Source organism: Amblyomma americanum, chromosome 2, assembly GCF_052857255.1.
Source record: "Amblyomma americanum isolate KBUSLIRL-KWMA chromosome 2, ASM5285725v1, whole genome shotgun sequence".
Taxonomy (NCBI): Eukaryota; Metazoa; Arthropoda; class Arachnida; order Ixodida; family Ixodidae; genus Amblyomma; species Amblyomma americanum.
The window spans coordinates 57337012-57357295 of NC_135498.1; the positions used below are offsets into that span (position 1 = coordinate 57337012).

General features: G+C 46.5%; 1 long non-coding RNA gene across 2 annotated transcripts in view; it reads right to left on the bottom strand.

The window, feature by feature from the left end:
* Positions 1-1730: 1730 nt before the first annotated feature.
* Positions 1731-20284, bottom strand: part of LOC144118576 (uncharacterized) — a 29803-nt gene continuing 11249 nt past the window's right edge. The window contains exons 2-3 of one of the 2 annotated variants that reach the window (XR_013312048.1): positions 19548-19614; positions 1731-1871 (exon numbers count right to left, since the gene is read on the bottom strand). This is a non-coding gene — a long non-coding RNA (uncharacterized LOC144118576). Of the gene's footprint in view, positions 1872-12584; positions 12616-19547; positions 19615-20284 lie in introns of those variants that run through there. The other variant, XR_013312049.1, reaches the window with a different exon arrangement.

Genomic DNA, 20284 nt, shown 5'->3' on the forward strand with positions numbered 1-20284 from the left:
GGTGACGTCACGCTGCGCATGCGCAACGCGTCGGCAGTTGTTGCTTGGCTGCGGATCACACTGCTTCGACGTCCTTTTGTCTGATGTGACGTCATCATCACGTTTCCTAGGTTTTGAGCAATTTTTACCCAAATTGTAGACCATTCGGTGATCTTAAGGTTTCATGACATTAAGGTCACGTGACCTAGGTGGCGATGTAACGGGCGGACGATCACCGCGAATATCAGCCATTAAAGGCTATCACCTAAAAATAATCTGGCGTATCCCACAAGAACCACAGAACACTGGAAAGTTCCAAAATGTCGTGCTAACTGCGGTAGACAAACGCAACCAAATACGTTACCAAGGCTCCTAAGTGAATACTATGGGTTAGGCATTGATATTCTAAGATTAACACTCCTTGAGGTTAAAAAAAATTGGCGGTGGTTTAGCTCTAGTGACGCGATAGCTACAGCTGGCCGAGTGGAACTTGGTCAGTTGAATTGCAAAGCCAGTCTTTCGTCGCTCCGTTTCGCTGGGCGTTCCTTCTTTATCTTCGTTCCACTTGACACGGCGCATGCGCACAGCTGTTGCAGCTCGGTATCGCCGGCTCGCCGCGCCGCCGGCAGCAGCAGCTGCTCCGCACCACGTGGCTGGTCACGTGACCAACCGCGTGACAGCGTGGCGGCGCAGCAAGCCTTGGCGCAGCTACGGGGTGGTGGCGCAGCTCGAAATTCTACCGTAATGTAGCTATCGCTACAAAAGGTAATAAAAACCTCATTGTACATTCCCGGACGACTTTCTTGTTTATCCGCGTGTGTGTGCGTTTAGAACCTTCTATGTTTTTTGTTATACTTGTGCATGCTTGCGCGCTAGAAATTTGACCTTCTTTGTTATAACTAGGCTGTAATAATTTATTTCACTATCTCTTTGTGTCTTCTGCTGTCAATGTATTGTTGGGGGCCAGGGGCGCCTCAAGCGTTCGTAGAACGGCTTTTCTCTTGGCTTCCTGTACACCCTGGTGAGGTATGATGGGATGCCATCTGGCCGGGAGGATAGGAGTACATTGCCGAAACACGGATTCTTGGTTTGGTTTAAGGGGGTTTATCGTCCGAAAGCGACTCAGGCTATGAGAGGCTCCGGAAACGGATTCTTAAATAGCTGAATTAGAAGATGGTGGCTCAGCTCTCAGAATGGAGGCCTTGTTTACAGTGAAGTGAATAGTTTAGTGGATTGTTCATGCCACTTTGATTAATGGACGCAGAGAGCGTGCGTAGCAGGTTAGGATTAATCGTTTTAAGAGCGTTGGTTCTTACTACTTACATTTTCTAGATTCGCGTCCGTTTCTCTGTTCGCTCTCACATTTCAAGATAGCGGCTAAATAACGTGATCTGAGCCATAAGACCTCAGGTAAGCAAATCTCAGGCCAGCAAAATGCGACGCCCCATCACGTGACCGCGCGCGCGTGCAAGGTGTCGGGTGTACAGCTATATATATATATATATATATATATATATATATATATATATATATATATATATATATATATATATATATATATATATATATATATATATATATATATATATATACATATCCATGTGCGTATGTGTGTTATATATAGTGAAGGAAGCAAACTGCCACCGAAATCAAAGTGCGAACGGGAATGCTTTATTGGCACAAATATCTTGAAAATAACCTAAATATAACATGATGAAAGCTTGAATAGGAGCGGAATTGAATCAACACGATCATCTGGGAACGAGAGCATTTATTTTTCATGGCTCCGGATTTGTAGTGTTGCACCAGCACTCTCCATTTGTAAGCCCATGTTCCCCTAGACCACCCCAACATAGGCATCCGGGAGGACAGTCACCGATTTCTGTGCAATACTGAAAAACCAGAGGAAAAGAAGCGGAAAGATTTGTTTGAGCTGAAAAAGACTTGCGTGAAAATTGGTGTTCATCTGTTGATCCCGCCAAATTTCCTGCAAAATGCGAAGCCATTCACCGTCCTTATCGTCTTAGTTGTGGACACACATCCACCACATTGGACACACTGATTGCCAACTATACCGCTCAGTTATTGCCAGTGGCAGGAAGATATGCCAAAGCGAACCTGTCTTCTCCCGAAAAAAGACAAGCTTAAAAACACAGCTGTATAAGAAAAATGTTGCAGATCGACAGAGTTTCATCAATGACACTGTTAACCTGAATGCGCATAGGTTGCAACTAGTAACTAAAACTTGTAGAACTTTAAAAATGTCCCACCTAATTGGAACCATGTTCGTGTAGAGAAATCAATACAATAAGTGCAACAACTTTTCAGTTAAATGAAGAATTTTATGCAGAAAACTGCGCTTATCTGCAACACAATTTCGACTATTTTTTAAAGATTTTTACTGGAGACCGCATTTTTAGACACCAAAAATGCACCTTTAGGCACTAAAAACTTGAACTTCAAAGTACATTTTAAACCTCGATCAGAGTAAAATAGGCACGATAAATTTTAGCTGAAGTGCAGTCGATATCAGATGTGAACATCGGTGCGCTACACCTGCCGAAAAAAAAGGGAAAGGGATGATTAGGGGTCGTTACAAAGGTGCAAACCTTAGAAGCAGTTTCTTTAAGGGAGTTCCGCAACATTTCATGCAAGTTAATTCGTTCGTCAGAGGAAAGGGGGCGGTCGAGTTCTGCCACCAGGAATATTTGGTACTGAAGTTACCAACAAGTTTAAAACACTTTCGACGCGCCTCAAACTATGCAATAAAATGCGATACAACCTATAAAATTTCTAACGCATTTAATAAAAGACGAGATGTTCTATGTTTAGCGCCAGAATTAGCCTAAGTTAAAACTAAAAACAAACAATGAACGCCTTGGTGCTATATATGACGCTTTATTTGGTGCCGTGTTTTGGTGAAGGATTTGGTATATAGAAAATAATGGAATCACATAATCAATATTGGCTCGTAAGCTTCAAAAGGTATTTCGCTTTTAAAGCACAAATTAAAGCAAGCTGCGTCTGAACTTAAACGTCCGAAACGAGAGCACATTTGTATGGCATGGGAGCCTTTCGTTAAAAAATTCGTGGTGGTTGAGCATCGCTAAGCTCAAAATATTGTGGGAGAGCACAGTTTTTTGTACGAGGACACAACCGCTAAGTACCTGAAAGCGCGATTGAGGTGACCGCTGACCTAGGGAGCCATTATGTTCGCCTTCAACTTTTTCATCGTGAATGCCAATTTACCCAATGTGCACCGGTGCCCTATTCTCCAGTCCGCATTTCTGCAGCAACGTTGTCAACGCCAACGCCTATTGCTCTAGTGCCGTGTTTTGCCACAGCGTTGTCTATGCTAATGCATGCAGCGCACATCTCTCGGTTACTGCCGCCCCATAGCTCAAAGCGCGAATATTAGTTTTATGGTAGTATGATCTGATGAAGGAAACGATGTGTAATGCAAAACGCGAGAGTGTGTTGTAGTTTAACATGAGGCATGTTCGGCTGTGGCGATAGCCTAGCAGGGAGTAAGTCCGAGAGCTATTAAGTAAGCGTTATTACCCTAATCCTGTTTTACTTACTGATTTGGCATGCTTATATAATGTGGCAGGTGTTGGACAAGATAAGTACCACAATATTCATTTTACTCAGTTTCAGCGCTCCTCTAGAGCTCAGCTGGTCAGGATTTACGTTTCATCTGATTTGTTAGCCTGTGTTTTTTTTATTTATGGGATGCTGATACCATCAATTTGCTCCCAGTGGGCTTCTCTTTACCTTACCTGTATAGCCTCTCAAAAAGGCAGATGATTCAGGTACTTACAGAGTATTTGTTTCCTATCACGTTGTATAGAAAACCTTTTCTGGAGTTCCTTGACACCAGCTTTTTAACACGTGTTAAGCAAATGTGCCTTTCATCTGCTGGAAAAGTGTTGTTTAAGCTGCACATATCGATGCCGCCTGTCAAGACATGGGTTCTCTTAAAAGAGATGTTTCTGCCATAGACGGCGAATTTCCGCTTGTGCGATGCGCCAAAAACTATTGACCATTGTTTTATTTGGTGCAATGATGCTATAGTCTTCTGGGACATATTACAGCGGACACTTAAAAAAAGACAATAAAAGCAGACCATACAGTATCCGCTTTTTACGGTTGAGAAAAACGGTGTTCTGCAATGTGATCTACTAACGTTGATGGTACTGTTTAGTCTTTGGAAGAGCCATATGATATGATAGACCACCACGGCGAATGATCGCGCTCATAATAATAATAATAATAATAATAATAATAATAATAATAATAATAATAATAATAATAATAATAATAATAATAATAATAATAATAATAATAATAATAATATTAATAATAATAATAATAAGTTTTTGGGGAAAGGAAATGGCGCAGTATCTGTCTCATATATCCTTGGACACCTGAACCACGCCGTAAGGGAAGGGATAAAGGTGGGAGTGAAAGAAGAAAGGAAGAGAGAGGTGCCGTAGTGGAGGGCTCCGGAATAATTTCGACCACCTGGGTATCTTTAACGTGCACTGACATCGCACAGCACACGGGCGCCTTAGCGTTTTCCCTCCATAAAAACGCAGCCGCAGCGATCGGGTTCGAACCCGGGAACTCCGGATCAGTAGTCGAGCGCCCTAACCACTGCGCCACCGCGGCGGGTGCGCGGTCATCGCAATCTTTTTTTTCGCGAACAGTGCGTAGCCGTCTGCCTGACACCTCTTTCTAGACGCATGTGTGTCTCCCAGACGTTTGATGTTTCGGAAGGCAGGGACGTGCGGGAGTATGGTGGGCTCGTATTACACAGCCTGGTCTTTTGTGGCGTGAGAATAATCAGAGTTTTGTTTTCGGCACTCTTTCCATGCAAAAATAACAAAAAAGAAACTGTGGCGAAAGCCTAGAGTCCTCGCGCAGCTACCAGCGAAGCTCATCTGTTCCGCCGCCGCTGGTCCCAATCCCATTCGCAAATATTTATTTTGATTTATATTGATTTATTTATTTCATTTGGCACATACCCACAAACATTGAAATATGTTGCTTGGGGTTTCCTCATAGGAATAGTGTTTTCGCACTGAAAGACATAACGGAACCCGGATGGGTCCAGAGAAAAGCCGTCCGATTTATCTTTAAAGGTTACCATAGCTCTAGTCTCCTTCCCTTCTGACGGCTACCAACAACATATCGACATTAGAAAACAGGAGAGAGCTTGCAAGACTAAAATTCCTTTAGTCGCAGTAGTTCAGCCATTTTATTAGTAGTCCTGCTCTCTACCCAATTTCCCGATCCACACGACAGACTCGCAGTTGCCACAGATATCACCTTTCCGCATACTTGGCGTGGACCAACACATTCAAATACTCATTTTTCCCTTCGACCGTCACAGCGTGTACTGCACTGCTTGCAGATGTGTTTTCGGCGCGTGATGTTGCTGCTTTTGACGAAAGTGTTTTATGCTATCTGTCAAGTTGATGTTGGCCGCAGTGTTGCCCGTAGATCCTATTCCTGTCTCCACTGTTCATTGCTTCAGAGCGCTGGATTTGTGATGTGGTTGTTCTTAATTTGTTTCTTAAAATGTTGCTCTCTGCTTGGTTTGTATGATTCCAGTTTGGGTAAATAAATATTATAAGCATATGGAGGCACTAACACCCAAAATAGGCATTTATAGGTGCCATATAAAGAGTTATAAACGCATTTTCTGCATCTAATTTCTGCTCATATATAGAGATGGTGCATCTACGGTGCCTTGAAAAAAAGTAGGCATCTGCCTAAAATTAGGTCAGGGCTTCATACCCAACAATCCTGGACAAAACAATTTTTGAACAGAAAAGAGTTGAACGCAATTTTTTCATACATTGTAAGATTTTACTACAGCAGTCAATACACCCGCACGTCTCCCGTTGGCAGGTTTGAATTTTTTTGTAATTAACGTTTTTGCTATCGGCAAAAGCGTTCCCTATTGGTTTTGTATGGCAGACTTCTATGGCTCACAAACGGGCCCGTGGTAGGAGTTACACGCCCAAAACTAGTATCCGACTACAACTAATGGATGAGTGGTGTGGACCATTTTGATCTGCGACTAAACAGCTTTCAGTTAGTTCGACATTCGAAGAGGGGCTGGTTTGAATATTTTATTACATGCTGGGGGGCGCTGCAGTTGGTGAGTTTCGCCGGTACCGGTATGTTAGTCGCGAAGAACGCGTTGTTTCGGCTGCTTTTGGGACATCCACTCATTAACGGCAAAAAATTCAGAAAAATGCAAAGATATCGGCGCGTTTCTAAAGAACAATAGAGGACACCAAAGCGGACAGAAAATAGTGGATGTCGTAAACGAAATGCTCTTCATAGGCCGTGAGTATTACGCAAAGCGAGTCCTATCCAGGTGCAGATGCCCCGGGTGCTTAAAAGCAAGCACATATCATTGAAAAACTTGTCTTGTTCCTCTGAGCATCGAGTGTTTTTCTGCTTTTCGCAAAGAAGCGTAGTGCATGCAAACTCCAAAATGATGATAAGTTCAAGCAGTACAAAAGTAGTCTTTGTTGAAAATAAATACTTTTCTGTTCCCTGAAAGGGGTAATGGGCTACTTTTAACCCAATCTTCGTAAGTGACCACAATGTCAGCATGACAGATGTGACGTTCCTTGTGTGTGCTACGAGGGTCCCCGTTCGACGGCGCGGCGTAGACGGAGCCCCCAGTGGCGGCGAAAGCACAACCGGACCCCCTTTCATGTTTCTACTGTATATGGCTGCAAGCAACTTGAGTGAGATTGCTTTTGGGCCTGCCGCCGTGGACCGCACGGAGACGACCCAGATGACAGCGGCATCACCAATTACCGAGCCATACTCGTTGAGAGTGACGACCAGAACGAAGGGGTTTAAGCCCAACCGGACCCCCTTTCCATAGTGTCGGCACGAGTCGAACGCCGCCGCCGCCGCCGCCGCCGCCGCCGCGGGGAGACGGGCTTTATCCTCCCCAATTGCCGTGGCCGTTCCAGGGCGGCCTCGTTTCGGCGGGCCTGGCCCCGTGGCAAGACGGTGGGCATCATCAATCAACCCTCCCGAGCACATCCCAAGACAAGGAACCACTTTCCCGGCCTTTTAGTGACCTCGCGTTTCGGCCTTGAGGGGCGAGTGTCATTTGATGGAGAACGGAGGCCGGTGACCCGCGGGAACCGACAGCGGGCCAGAGCGCGCCTTACCACAGCCGACGCTATGCGCTACCTCGAAGACAACCTTCTTTCTCTCGGACTCAACACGTGAGAGGGGCGAGACCATAAGTGCGGCGGTGTGTTTGTGCGCCCAAGTGAAAGCCCTAGCCCCCCCCCCTTCTGGCGTGGGCGTCCTCACCCTAGGGAGTGTGGGGATAAGAGGATATAAAAATCGACAGGGAGTACCGAAGAAGCGACGCTCAGGACGACATCATTCGCCAAGGGGGCCGTCGGGCGCCGAAGCCCGACGGCGTGCAGCTTCTGCCAGCAACCGTTCGAGATCAACTCCGGAGCCCCTCCATCGTCCCCATGAAGTCGTCGGCACGTAAGCTCGGACGCCCCAGCCTCTGATGTATAATCTTAATCATGTGTAATTATTGAATATATCTGCTTGTTTAAACTGAGCGATACGGTGTCTCTTTGCCTCTCCGTCCCGTGTGGACCTGCGCATTATGGGGGGTCATCACACTGGTGTCAGAAGTGGGGTCTCAAAGGCAAATGTCCTCTGAATGCTGCGACATTCATGACTTCAAAATTGTAATCAAAAGGGAATCACGGGACTGATTGTGGGACTTTTACCCCCATTTGAGAGGCTTGAGGCACCGAAGGGCTTGAGTGAAAAAAAAAATGTCTATATTTGAGGGAGCTCCCACTCCACAGCCGTCGCTCGGAGCAAGCATGCTGGCATTAGGAAGCGTCATTCCGACGTTTACGGGAGATAAGACAGGGGTTCCAATCTGCGATTTCTTTTCCATGCTAGAAGAGATTGGGAAAATGGGGGGATGGTCCGATGCTCAAATGCTGGGAATGGCGAGGTGTAAGATGGCAGGAGCTGCTCATGATTTTGCATGGCGAGACGAAAAGGTAAAATCCACAAAATCATTTGCGGAATTTAAGACGCTCGCGTTCGAGCATTTCGACACTGAACCACGTCACGTGCGGGTACAGAGGTTCCGTGACGCCGGACAGATGGTAGGGGAGGACGTGCGAACGTTTGCGTCGCGGCTTCAGCGCCTAGCACGCGATACGTTAAGCAGGGAGGAGGAAGGGGACCAGCTGAGGAAGAAATACGCGGAGGATCTACTTAAAGAGCAAATTACCGCTTTGTTCGTGACCGGTCTGCAAGACACCGTGCGCCGGTTCGTGCTCTCGCGCAAGCCGAGCAATTTCGACCAAGCCGTGGCGGCCGCATTGGATGAGGAACGAAATGAGGCGTTAACGACAGCCGCAGCGAGAGTACGCGTCATAGAGAGAGCGGTGCTCAACCCTGAGGTTGCTCTCTTGACAGAGCGGTTAGATCGCTTAGAACAGCTGCTATCTCAGCAGGTGGAACGCCAGGTGGAAGCGCGCGCTCAACAGCGCCCATTCGCTGGAAACAGGAGACCGCCACAAAGCTACAGGCGCGGTACGCGAGATTTTGAAGAAATCGTATGCTTCGCTTGCCAGGGTCGCGGACACATCGCCAGGTTTTGCCAAAACGTGCGCCATGGGGAGCCACAAAGAGAAGCAGGCGAGACACGCCCTAAGCAAGCCTACAGCGGGGCTCCAGATACCGAGACAAAAAACTAGATAGTCCTCCCCATCCTGAGGAGCATGGGGAGGGAGCAGTGGATGATGAGGTGGTGGTGGTTTGCGTGGCCGACGAGGCATGCCCTGTTGTGCGTTGCAAGTTAAATGGTTGTTGCATGGAATTGTTGATAGATACGGGGTCAAAGGTGACATTGCTTAAGGAGAGCAGTTTAAACACGCTTCGAAGGAAGGGGGACCGCGAGTTGTTGGAAGTGTCTGGTGGTATGGCAACCAAATTTGTAGGCATAACGGGGGATCCTCTTGGCATAAGTGGACTCTACCGGTTACACTTCTCTCTCGGCGGAATTGCATTGGAGCACCCCTGCTACGTATGCCCGGACACGGTGTCTCTGCCAAACGGAGTGTCAGGTATATTAGGGCAGGATTTTTTGAGAAAAGGGAAGGTAGTAGTCTCATTCTCTGAAGAAGAGGTTAATGTGGGCGGCTCAAAAGTTCTGTTTTTGAACAGGAGAGGGGCTGAGATTCGCATTACCGATATTGACACCCGTCAAACAGTGGGATCATTGGAGAAGGTATATTCGCGGGTTGACGTCAGGCTGGTCGATGAGGCGGTCGTCCTTCCTTGGTCGGAGCACATTTTGTACGCGTTTGTGCCTTCAGATGTAGAGAGCGGCGACGTGGGAGTGCTTGAGCCGGTCGACTCTCTCAGCAATGGCCTGAAGGCAGCCGCGTGCCTCGTGACAGTTAATGACGCCCACAGAGTGCCCCTACGGGTGGTTAACTGTAGCCAGCAGCCACTGAGCCTTCCCAAGAACAAAACATTGGCTTTCTTCACCCCTGCGATAGAGAAACGTGAGCCCACCGATACGGTACTCGCAACTGCAGAGCATGCTAGTCCTTCGGCTGCTCCAAAGGTGTCGTTCGATCTTTCTCACGTAAAATCCAGGGAGAGGGAGGCTCTGGATGGTTTGCTGAACGACTACTCGGAGGTATTCGCCGCGTCCAACCTGGATTTGGGCTGCTGTGGCGTTATAAAGCACAGGATAGAAACCGGCACTTCATCGCCCGTTTACCAGCGTGCGTACAGGATTCCTTACTCCCAACGTGAGGAGATGGAGCGGCAGGTGCAGGACCTGATTGATCGCGGCATTGTCGAACACTCAAAGTCACCCTGGGGAGCACCAGCACTATTGGTGGAAAAGCCAGATGGCTCGTATCGATTGGTAGTGGACTACCGCAAACTAAATGCCGTAACTCGCATCGATCCATACCCCATCCCCAATATACAGGAGACGCTTTCTCAGCTGGGCTCTGCCAGGTACTTCACGGTAGTGGACATGGCGGCGGGATTCTGGCAGATAGCAATGGATCCGGCAGATGCCGAGAAAACGGCATTCAACACGCCCTCAGGGCACTATGAATGGAAAAGAATGCCGATGGGTCTGGCCAACAGCCCTGCTGTCTGGCAGAGAACCGCTGATGTTATCCTGGCAGGTCTTCTGGGGAGGCTGTGCTTCGTGTATATGGATGACATAATCATATACAGTGAGAGTTTTGAGAACCATTTGCGCGATATTGAGCAGGTTTTGGTGCGACTAAGAGGAGCGGGTCTCAAGCTGAAGCCCTCTAAGTGCCAATTCCTCAAAAACGAGGTGAAATACCTCGGGCACATTGTTTCAGCTGACGGCGTGCGACCGGACCCTGAGAAACTAAGTTGTGTCTCGGATTTTCCATCCCCGACTAGCGTCCGCCAGGTCCGGCAGTTTCTCGGCCTGATCGGTTACTACCGAAGGCACATAGAGGAGTTCGCCAAGCTCGCTAAGCCGCTCACCGCCTTAACAGCCAAAAATGTCGCCTTTCGCGGGGACGAAAACGCGGAGGATGCTTTTGGGGCCCTGAAAAGGAAGCTAATGAGTGCACCGCTGTTGCGCCACCCAGATTTTAATTTGCCCTTCGTTATGGCCACAGATGCGTCAAAGTTCGCAGTTGGTGCCGTGCTATCTCAGGTTATCGAGGGCAAAGAACATCCCGTTGCTTTTGCTAGCCGACAGCTGAACCCCACTTCTGACACCAGTGTGATGACCCCCATAATGCGCAGGTCCACACGGGACGGAGAGGCAAAGAGACACCGTATGGCTCAGTTTAAACAAACAGATATATTCAATAATTACACATGATTAAGATTATACATCAGAGGCTGGGGCGTCCGAGCTTACGTGCCGACGACTTCATGGGGACGATGGAGGGGCTCCGGAGTTGATCTCGAACGGTTGCTGGCAGAAGCTGCACGCCGTCGGGCTTCGGCGCTGAAGGCCCCCTTAGCGAACGATGTCGTCCTGAGCGTCGCTTCTTCGGTACTCCCTGTCGATTTTTATATCCTCTTATCCCCCCATACCACCAGACGCTTCCAACACCTCGCGGTACCCCTTCCTTCGAAGCGTGTTTAAACTGCTCTCCTTAAGCAATGTCACCTTTGACCCCGTATCTATCAACAATTCCATGCAACAACCATGTGTGACGTTCCTTGTGTGTGCTACGAGGGTCCCCGTTCGACGGCGAGGCGTAGACGGAGCCCCCAGTGGCGGCGAAAGCACAACCGGACCCCCTTTCATGTTTCTACTGTATATGGCTGCAAGCAACTCGAGTGAGATTGCTTTTGGGCCTGCCGCCGTGGACCGCACGGAGACGACCCAGATGACAGCGGCATCATCAATTACCGAGCCATACTCGTTGAGAGTGACGACCAGAACGAAGGGGTTTAAGCCCAACCGGACCCCGTTTCCATAGTGTCGGCACGAGTCGAACGCCGCCGCCGCGGGGAGACGGGCTTTATCCTCCCCAATTGCCGTGCCCGTTCCAGGGCGGTTTCGTTTCGACGGGCCTGGCCCCGTGGCAAGACGGTGGGCATCATCAATCAACCCTCCCGAGCACATCCCAGGACAAGGGACCACTTTCCCGGCCTTTTAGTGACCTCGCGTTCCGGCCTTGAGGGGCGAGTGTCATTTGATGGAGAACGGAGGCCGGTGACCCGCGGGAACCGACAGCGGGCCAGAGCGCGCCTTACCACAGCCGACGCTATGCGCTACCTCGAAGACAACCTTCTTTCCCTGGACTCAACACGTGAGGGGGGCGAGACCATAAGTGCGGCGGTGTGTTTGTGCGCCCAAGTGAAAGCCCTAGCCCCCCCCCCCCGTGGGCGTCCTCACCGTAGGGAGTGTGGGGATAAGAGGATATAAAAATCGACAGGGAGTACCGAAGAAGCGACGCTCAGGACGACATCGTTCGCCAAGGGGGCCTTCAGCTCCGAAGCCCGACGGCGTGCAGCTTCTGCCAGCAACCGTTCGAGATCAACTCCGGAGCCCCTCCATCGTCCCCATGAAGTCGTCGGCACGTAAGCTCGGACGCCCCAGCCTCTGATGTATAATCTTAATCATGTGTAATTATTTAATATATCTGTTTGTTTAAACTGAGCCATACGGTGTCTCTTTGCCTCTCCGTCCCGTGTGGACCTGCGCATTATAGGGGGTCATCACACAGATATGAGGCATATTTGCTGGTATTGATAATATACATGTAGAGATCATTCCTTCAGCGAAGTTATTGTTAGCCGCTCCTCAGGGTATCAGGAAACTATCAATTTAAAATTCGCATTTATAAGCGGTCGCCTTAAAAGGTTCAAAAACCAAAGGCAATGGCCAACAAAATATGTAAACGGTTAGCCTTGCATAGCCTTGCCAAGCAAATTCAAGGTAAAAGTAAACGTTGCTTACACAACTTATTTTCCGAGAAAACATATAAAGATCAATGTCCGCTTCGTAGTTTCATCTGAGAAAGTGAGACACAGCAGAAATGTCTAGTACTTTCTTTTTGCAAAAGAAATTGACAGCACCTGAAAGTGATAGTGCATATCTTGTTAAAAATTGTACAATGATTGTTGATTACTTGTGCGAGCATGAAAACTTATATGTGTTGCAGTTTTCAATCGAGATCAAATTAATTTTTTACTCTACTGCGTGAATAATTGTTATTTTGTGTTGAACACACAATAACAATAGGTCAAGAGGTTCGGTACTATTTTTTTTTCAGAACAGTTCTGGAGTGAACGTGAGCGCATTTTAGAATTGCTGGATGTGTACCTGCGCTGCGCACTTGCTACTTGGGACAAGGGTATTTACCAGCAAAAACTTGGATATTTCCTTGAGTCCTGTGTTTGACCTGCACTAGACACAATTGCGTTGGAGAGTGTGATAGGAATTACGGAAAAAAGTCAAAGGAGAACTAGGGTGGTAAGAATATGTAGATTTATACAAGATCTTTTATCATTATGGACAACGATTACGAGGAAGATAATCAGGACTGAAAATCTGCTTGACATTTTCAAAGAGTATTTAATTTAATTATCTTGGCGCATAAGCAGCCTGGAAACAATTTCATTAAATTTTGAAATGTGTGACTAAAGTTTTCTAAACTAGTCATATTTCATTAAGGTTAGAAGTTTGGCTAGTTCGTACGTAATCATGGTTAACAAGCGCAAAAACGACGCCGACGAAGAGAAGACGACGACATCAGGACACAAGCGCTCACTTGTAACTGAATGTTTATTGGGAAAAACAGCAATATGTGCACAAAAAGGCGAAAATACAAAGAAGTAAGAGACTAAGGTTCAATGACGCCGCACCAAGAATGTTAATCAGGAATGCATTACAGGCGCATCAACTAGAGATCTAAAGCAATGCAGTGAACATCGGCACGAAAGAAGCAATACACGAGACAGCAGTCAAGTGTCATCAAGGAAAGCTATTTCATGGCCTGTTAGGGTGACTGAAGGGGTACTAATGCATGTGTTTATTGACTTTGCGACGTAATACGCTTTCTTTAGCTCGCGTGTGAGTTGATTATGGTGTGTAAAAAAGAACAGTAGTGTTATCAAATTTTTGGGCACACCGCTTGCGCTTTCCTAGCCGGTCACAATCCCGGCAGTGGTCAGAGAGGTTAGAGCGGTCTTGGTTAAAGGAATTTCTTATGCTCCATAAGGCGTGTGTTTAAACAGCGGCCGGTTTGGCCGATGTAAGCATGGCCGCAGGTCGTCGGAATTTTGTACACTACATTTTTACTGCATTCAACATAGTTTGTGACGTGCTTGATACCACATATTTTGCTAACGGGACGGCGTGTTGCGTCCGCCTGTTTTTGGACGGCCGCGCACAGACGGGAAAGCTCGGCAGGGGCGGAGAAAACGACGTCAACAACATAGCGTCCACCTTGTCGCCTCGTCTCTGTCCTCGTCTCTTCAGCGCTGCTTTTCCAGAAAACAGCAACTTCATTTCATTTTATTACCTTAAAGGCCCAAAAGAGGGGTGTTACATAAGGGGTGGCAACGTTTAAAAACACATATTGACAATACCAGGAAAGTTTTTACATTTTCAGCGAAAAGACTTGAGCAAGTGATGATGGCATTGTTGTTTGGAAGGCCTTTCCAGTCTGCGCCTGCACGAGGAAAGAAGGAATTAGAAAAAAGTGATGGTGCGTGAGCGTGGACAGGCAACTTGTAGGTGATGGCCGGTGCGATGAGATATGCGTGCTGGGGGAAGAATATAAGGTGCTCTGTGCATAGGGCTGTGGAAGAATTTGCGAAATAAAGACAGGCTGGCAATGCTACGGCGGAGCGATAAGGGTGGTAATCCGGATGCGGTCTTTAAGGAGGAAACGCTGATGTCATAAGAGTACGATAAATGAATGAAGCGAGCAGCGCGATTTTGAACAGATTCGAGGGCATTGATGAAGTAAGCTTGATGAGGATTCCAAATGGGCGATGCAAATTCTAGTTTGGAACTGACGAATGATTTGTAAGCTAATAACTTTACATGTTTTGGAGCATGGTGAAGATGGGGCTTGAGGAAACCTAGCGTCTTGTTTGCTGACGGTATTATGTTAGTAACATGCAAGCTCCAAGAAAGATCGCTAGAAATTGTTATGCCTAGGTACTTGTATGACTGAACTAGTTGTACAGGAACTTCTGATATTTCGTAAGAGAAAATTAGAGGATTGCAGCGGCGGCTGATGGACAAAAGATTACATTTACGTGGGTTAAGTTCCATTAGCCACTTATTACACCACTCCTGAACAGCATTGAGATCATTTTGAAAAGAAGATTGGTCAGCAGTGGTGAGAATAGCACGATAAAGTACACAGTCGTCAGCGAACATGCGTATGTTAGATGTTACGTTTGAAGGCAGATCATTAATGTGTATGAGAAACAGTAGTGGGCCAAGCACAGATCCCTGTGGAACGCCCGGCGTTACTAGGAGTGAGTTAGAGTTCTTGTTGTTAACGGAGACAAACTACGAACGATTAGTTAAAAACTCTTCAATCCACTTCAAAATATGGGTGTGCAAATTTAATTGGGAAAGTTTTATCACCAGGCGTTTATGGGGTACTTTATCAAAGGGTTTTGCAAAATCTAAAAATACGATGTCAGTCTGTAGATTACAATCAAGGTTAGCATGCAGATCGTGAATGAACGTAGCAAGTTGGGTCTCGCAGAAATAACCCCGGCGAAACCCGTGCTGAGCAGGTTGAAAAAAGTTGTTCGAATCAAGGAATGCCATGATATGGGTATAGATGACGTGTTCCATGATTTTGCAGGGAATACTAGTTAGAGAGATGGGACGGTAATTAAGTGGCGAGTTCTTGTTACCTGATTTGTACTCTGGAACGACCTTCCAAATTTTCCACTCCTGTTTCGCGCTTGTACCCACTGCTAGCAGTGTGGGACCTAATAGAACTTGCTAGCCTCTCACAGAGACTTGAGAGGGCCGCTTCAGGGAACCCTGATGCTCTCAGCCTAGCTACCTGTTCCTGAAAAGCGTTTTGAGCATTGTGCAGACATAATTGTTCGAGGGCCGATCTCAGAGGAGAAACGGCTACACCATGTTTAATAGTTTTTGACTGCGCAGAAACGTAATTCATCAATGGTTTTGAACTTCTGGGCGCGCAACACCAGCAGATACGATCAGGCAAAAAGTGCAAGTTCAGATCTAAAAACTGAACCTTTTGCTGTTTTGGAAGTTCGAAAGTGAAGGACACTCCAGAGCTAATTTCTTTGAAGACATTTAAAATATCCCCAACGCGCCTATTGAAGTTGTCTATTTTTGTGAATACCAGAAAGTCATAAACATACCTAAATATGCGAAGGTGAAGGTCACTGAGGTTGGCTTTTACATTTCTGCCAATACGGCTAAAAAGAATAACACAAAGAGTGGGCGCAACGAAAGAGCCAATACATATACTAGAAGTTTGGACATAGAAGTTGTTGCACCAGCCCACAAAGGTTGACCGCAGATATAAACACAGAAATTCAATGAAATGTTCAACCAGCGTGCCACAATTTGATCTGAAATTGATTTCATCATTGTCCTCAAGGATGCAGCGCTGGACACATGCCAGCAGGGCATCGTGTGGGAGAGAATAAAATACGTCTTCAATGTCTATGCTAGTTTTTATACCTGAACTTGCATTGTTTGCCTGAACATACCTGCTGGTGTTATGCGCCCAGAAGTTCAAAACCATTGATGAAATAGCCTTATGCGCAGTCAGAAATATTAAATATGGTGTAGCCGTTTCTTCTCTGAGATCGGCCTTCATAAAATCATGTCTGCACAATGCTCAAAAAGCTGTTCGGGAACAGCTAGCTAGGCTGAGAGCATCGGGGTTCCCTGAAACGGCCCTCTCAAGTCTATGCGAGAGGCTAGCAAGTTCTTTAGGTTCCACACTGCTAGCAGTTGGTACAAGCGCGAAAAAAGAATGGTTGCTGTAATCCCGTATATTCATAGAACTTCACATTGGCTGAAAAAAGTAGGAGGACGCTATGATGTTGACGTCGTTTTCTCCGCTCCTGCCAAGCTTTCCCGTCTGTGCGCGGCCGTCCAAAAAGGGGCCGACGCAACACCCCATCCCGTTAGCAAAGTATGTGGTATCAAGCACGTCAACAAGTATGTTGAATGCAGTAGAAATGTAGTGTGCAAAATTCCGACGACCTGCGGCCATGCTTACATCGGCCAAACCGACTGCTGCTTAAACATACGCCTTATGGAGCTTAAGAAATTCCTTTAACCAAGATCGCTGTAACCTGTCTGACCACTGCCGGGATTGTGACCGGCAAGGAAAACGCAAGCGGTGTGCCCCAAAATTTGATAACACTACTGTTTTTTTCACACACCATAATCAACTCACACGCGAGCTAAAGAAAGTGTATTACGTCGCAAAGTTAATAGACACGTGCATTAGCGCCCCTTCAGTCACCCTAACAAGCCACGAAATAGCTTTCCATGATGACACTTCATTTTTGTCTCGTGTAATCCTTCTTTCGTGCCGATGTTCACTGCATTGCTTTAGATCTCTTGTTGCTGCGCGTGTAATTCAGTCCTGATCAAGATTCTTGGTGCGGCGTCATTGAAGCTTAGTCTCTTACTTCTTTGTATTTTCGCCTTTTTGTGTACATATTGCTGTTTTTTCTCAATGAACGTTCAGTTGCGAGTGAGCGATTGTGTCGTGTTGTCGTCTTCTTCTCTTCGTATACGTCTTTTTTGCGCTTGTTAACCATGAATATCACATTTGCTTGGGTTATGAACGTTGTGTGAAAGAAGCACTCCTACCAGCTTTATCAGCACATTCCAAGCTAGTAAAACGCGGCGTTCCCATCCAATGCCAAACAAATGCGCTAAATATCCTGCGAGCTCATCATTCAACAACCCAATGCATTACAGATTAGAGGACTGTCTGATGCCGTGTACCCTGAGCCGTTAGTGATTTCTGTGGCTGAATCCATGGTACAAAAATCACTGATGGTTCTTAAGATTGCTTACGCGCTGTGAAGGCGAAAGCATGCACGCGTGGTGTTCGCTGCGGCGATGGCGTCCTACTCTAATGCAATGGCCAGCGAAGCTGATCTGTTCGCGTCGTCCGAATGGATGTTGATGGAGACGATGATACCCAAAACCAGTGCTAGAGACTGGCAGTTTAGCGCACGAGGTGCTTCGCTGCAATGAAGGTGCAGTGCTCTAACAAAGTGGCCAGCGAAGCTCATCTGTTCGCGTCTGCCTGGGTTGGAAACGCACTTCGGGAGAAATTTGATTTACGAAATTTATTTCTCTTTCTTTCCTGATGAGGTCACATGGTTTTTCGGACTGTCTGGAGTGTACAACGACAATGCTGTATTTTTCGCCTAATGAAGCACATGATGCTTTGGCAATAAAAAGACAAAATTATACCGGTTCGGGAACAAAAGAGATCAAGGTTATCTTTGGAGCTATTTACGTACAGCTATTAACGTACAGATATTTGCGTATAAAAGATTACTTAATCCCTTCTATGCATTGAGGCCTCCCATAATCAAAAGAAGAGCGGGACACAAAGTCTGTGTTAGAATTGTGTTTTCGGCACCTGTGAAATGGCCGATTATTTGCAAAAAGTCAAACCCGTGCGTAAACCAAGAAAAACAGACATGCGAAGTCGTTTTTGCCACTTGTGGTCCGGGTGTTGTGCACCGCGTGCCGTTTTCGTGTGCGCACGAATATGTTGAGCAGACAAGCAGGTCACTTAACAGCAGGTTAAAGGAACATAACTGCATTTTTTGTGTGGTAGCAGCGCCACCTTAACTTTCACGGCCGTTAATGCGGGACTCATTCTAGGTGACAGACCCCTTCTAAGCCATGTGCTCTAACAACAGAGGTCACAAAGATTAAGGCGTTGGCAAAGTCATAGAGCTATGAAGACTGCACGTACGCGAAATAGGATTGTGAGCCCAGCACTCTTCGAGCTAACAAGAAAAGTGCTTATGTTTTTAGATGGCTAGAGAACAGCAAAATCTGAGTGGTATGATTCGCGCCAATCATCCTGATTGTTCTTTTCCTGTCTTGGTGGCACTTCATTTGTGTGAACATGTCTAATATTGCAACAGATAAACCGTTGGAAGTGAGTACTCATGTTGTTGTACGCTTTTTTTTTGTGTTGTATTGATTTCGCGCTGTTAATCAGCCTTCATCCTAGAGGGAAAACAGGCGCCCGCTTCTATGTATGTTTCTTAAACAGCTAATCAATAAACACCGTAATGCCGGAAATTGGGAACTTCAAATTTCGCTTCGCAGGAAACGTTAATTCAGCTGTTGAAAGAAGCCTACACTGCAGTGAATTTCACTGGGAACAGTTAAATGAGTATGTCAGTACGCTTTTCACTACTTTCGGAGATTTCTTTGCAAGTAAACGATTGGCAGCCGGCGCTTAAATACCGTTCTAGGGGTTTGTTTTGAGAAACGTGTTATGAAACGGAATCCATATTTTGAATTACTTAGATGCAAGTCAACATAAAAAGTTCCCACTCCCTGGCATCCCTGCGGTGTATGAAAGGATGTTGTCTCTATGTTTTAATTGTTAACAAGTCTAGCAGAAAAGCTTCTTATGAAGCGACGAGGACAAGACGTACTCTTTTTTTTCTACCTCCACTTTCTTCTGCGCCTCCTTCCCGCAGCCGTCACTTACGCTAAAGGCTCCTGAATTTTATCGTAAAACACATTAAGTGGCTCTGAAAGGGTCGTGGAGTCGCCGCTTCTTGATGTACTACAAAAATGTGCTTGCTGGGTGCCAGTACGAGGGCAAGGGCGCAAGAGGCAGAGGGAGCTTGTCCGACACATCTGCCATATAATGCTGCGATTGGGGCGCTAGTTACTGCCATTGTAAATCTAATCGAAAACGCACTAAGCTGCTCGCGCTAAGTGCTCATATGAAGCACTGCCCATGACAGAAAGACAGAAAAAAGAGACTCACCCCAGTATCTTTGAACTGATAACACCCCGGGTCGTGGGGGCCGCACAGCGCTGAGGACCATCCATTCCTACAACGGTATTACATTCTTGCTGAAGACATCGATGCTGATGACTTATATGCGAGCATGCAACCCTACATACCGTATTTACCCACGTTTAGGTAGGCCTCTTTGAATAGAATTTTCTCCAATCACGATAGTAGCGCGGCGCAATGCCGGCCATAGTCCATTTCATGCGTAACATGGAATCTTGTGGAAGCTACGCAAGAAGTCCACCCTCAGAAGTCTATCGACCCGCCACATACCAGGTGTTTCAGGGAAGACCTTAACAATTTTTCTAAAATAGGCTTTTTGAGGTAAAAATATGGCTTTTGAGGCATACTACTACCAGTGCTGGCGGACACCAGAAAATCTGTGAATCGTCTTAAGTAGTAAGCTGGTTAACTAATTTTTATAATTAACTTTTCAACTAGTAGACTTAGGCACCTAGTTGTAATTAGAGATCTGTAGCCGGTCGTAAGTAATATCTATATCAGTTTTTAGAATTTCGAAAACGCGATTATCCTCGGCGCTGTTGCTTGGCAAAATTTGGCTTTTTAAACTAATTGCTTGCACTGGAAAGGTTACTTTGCTGCATAATTTACGCAAGCGCGTGGATTTTGGCAAGATGTAGCCAAATTTTGTTGAGCCACGGCGCTGCATTTTCGAAATTATAAGAACTGATACGATGGTTACTAAC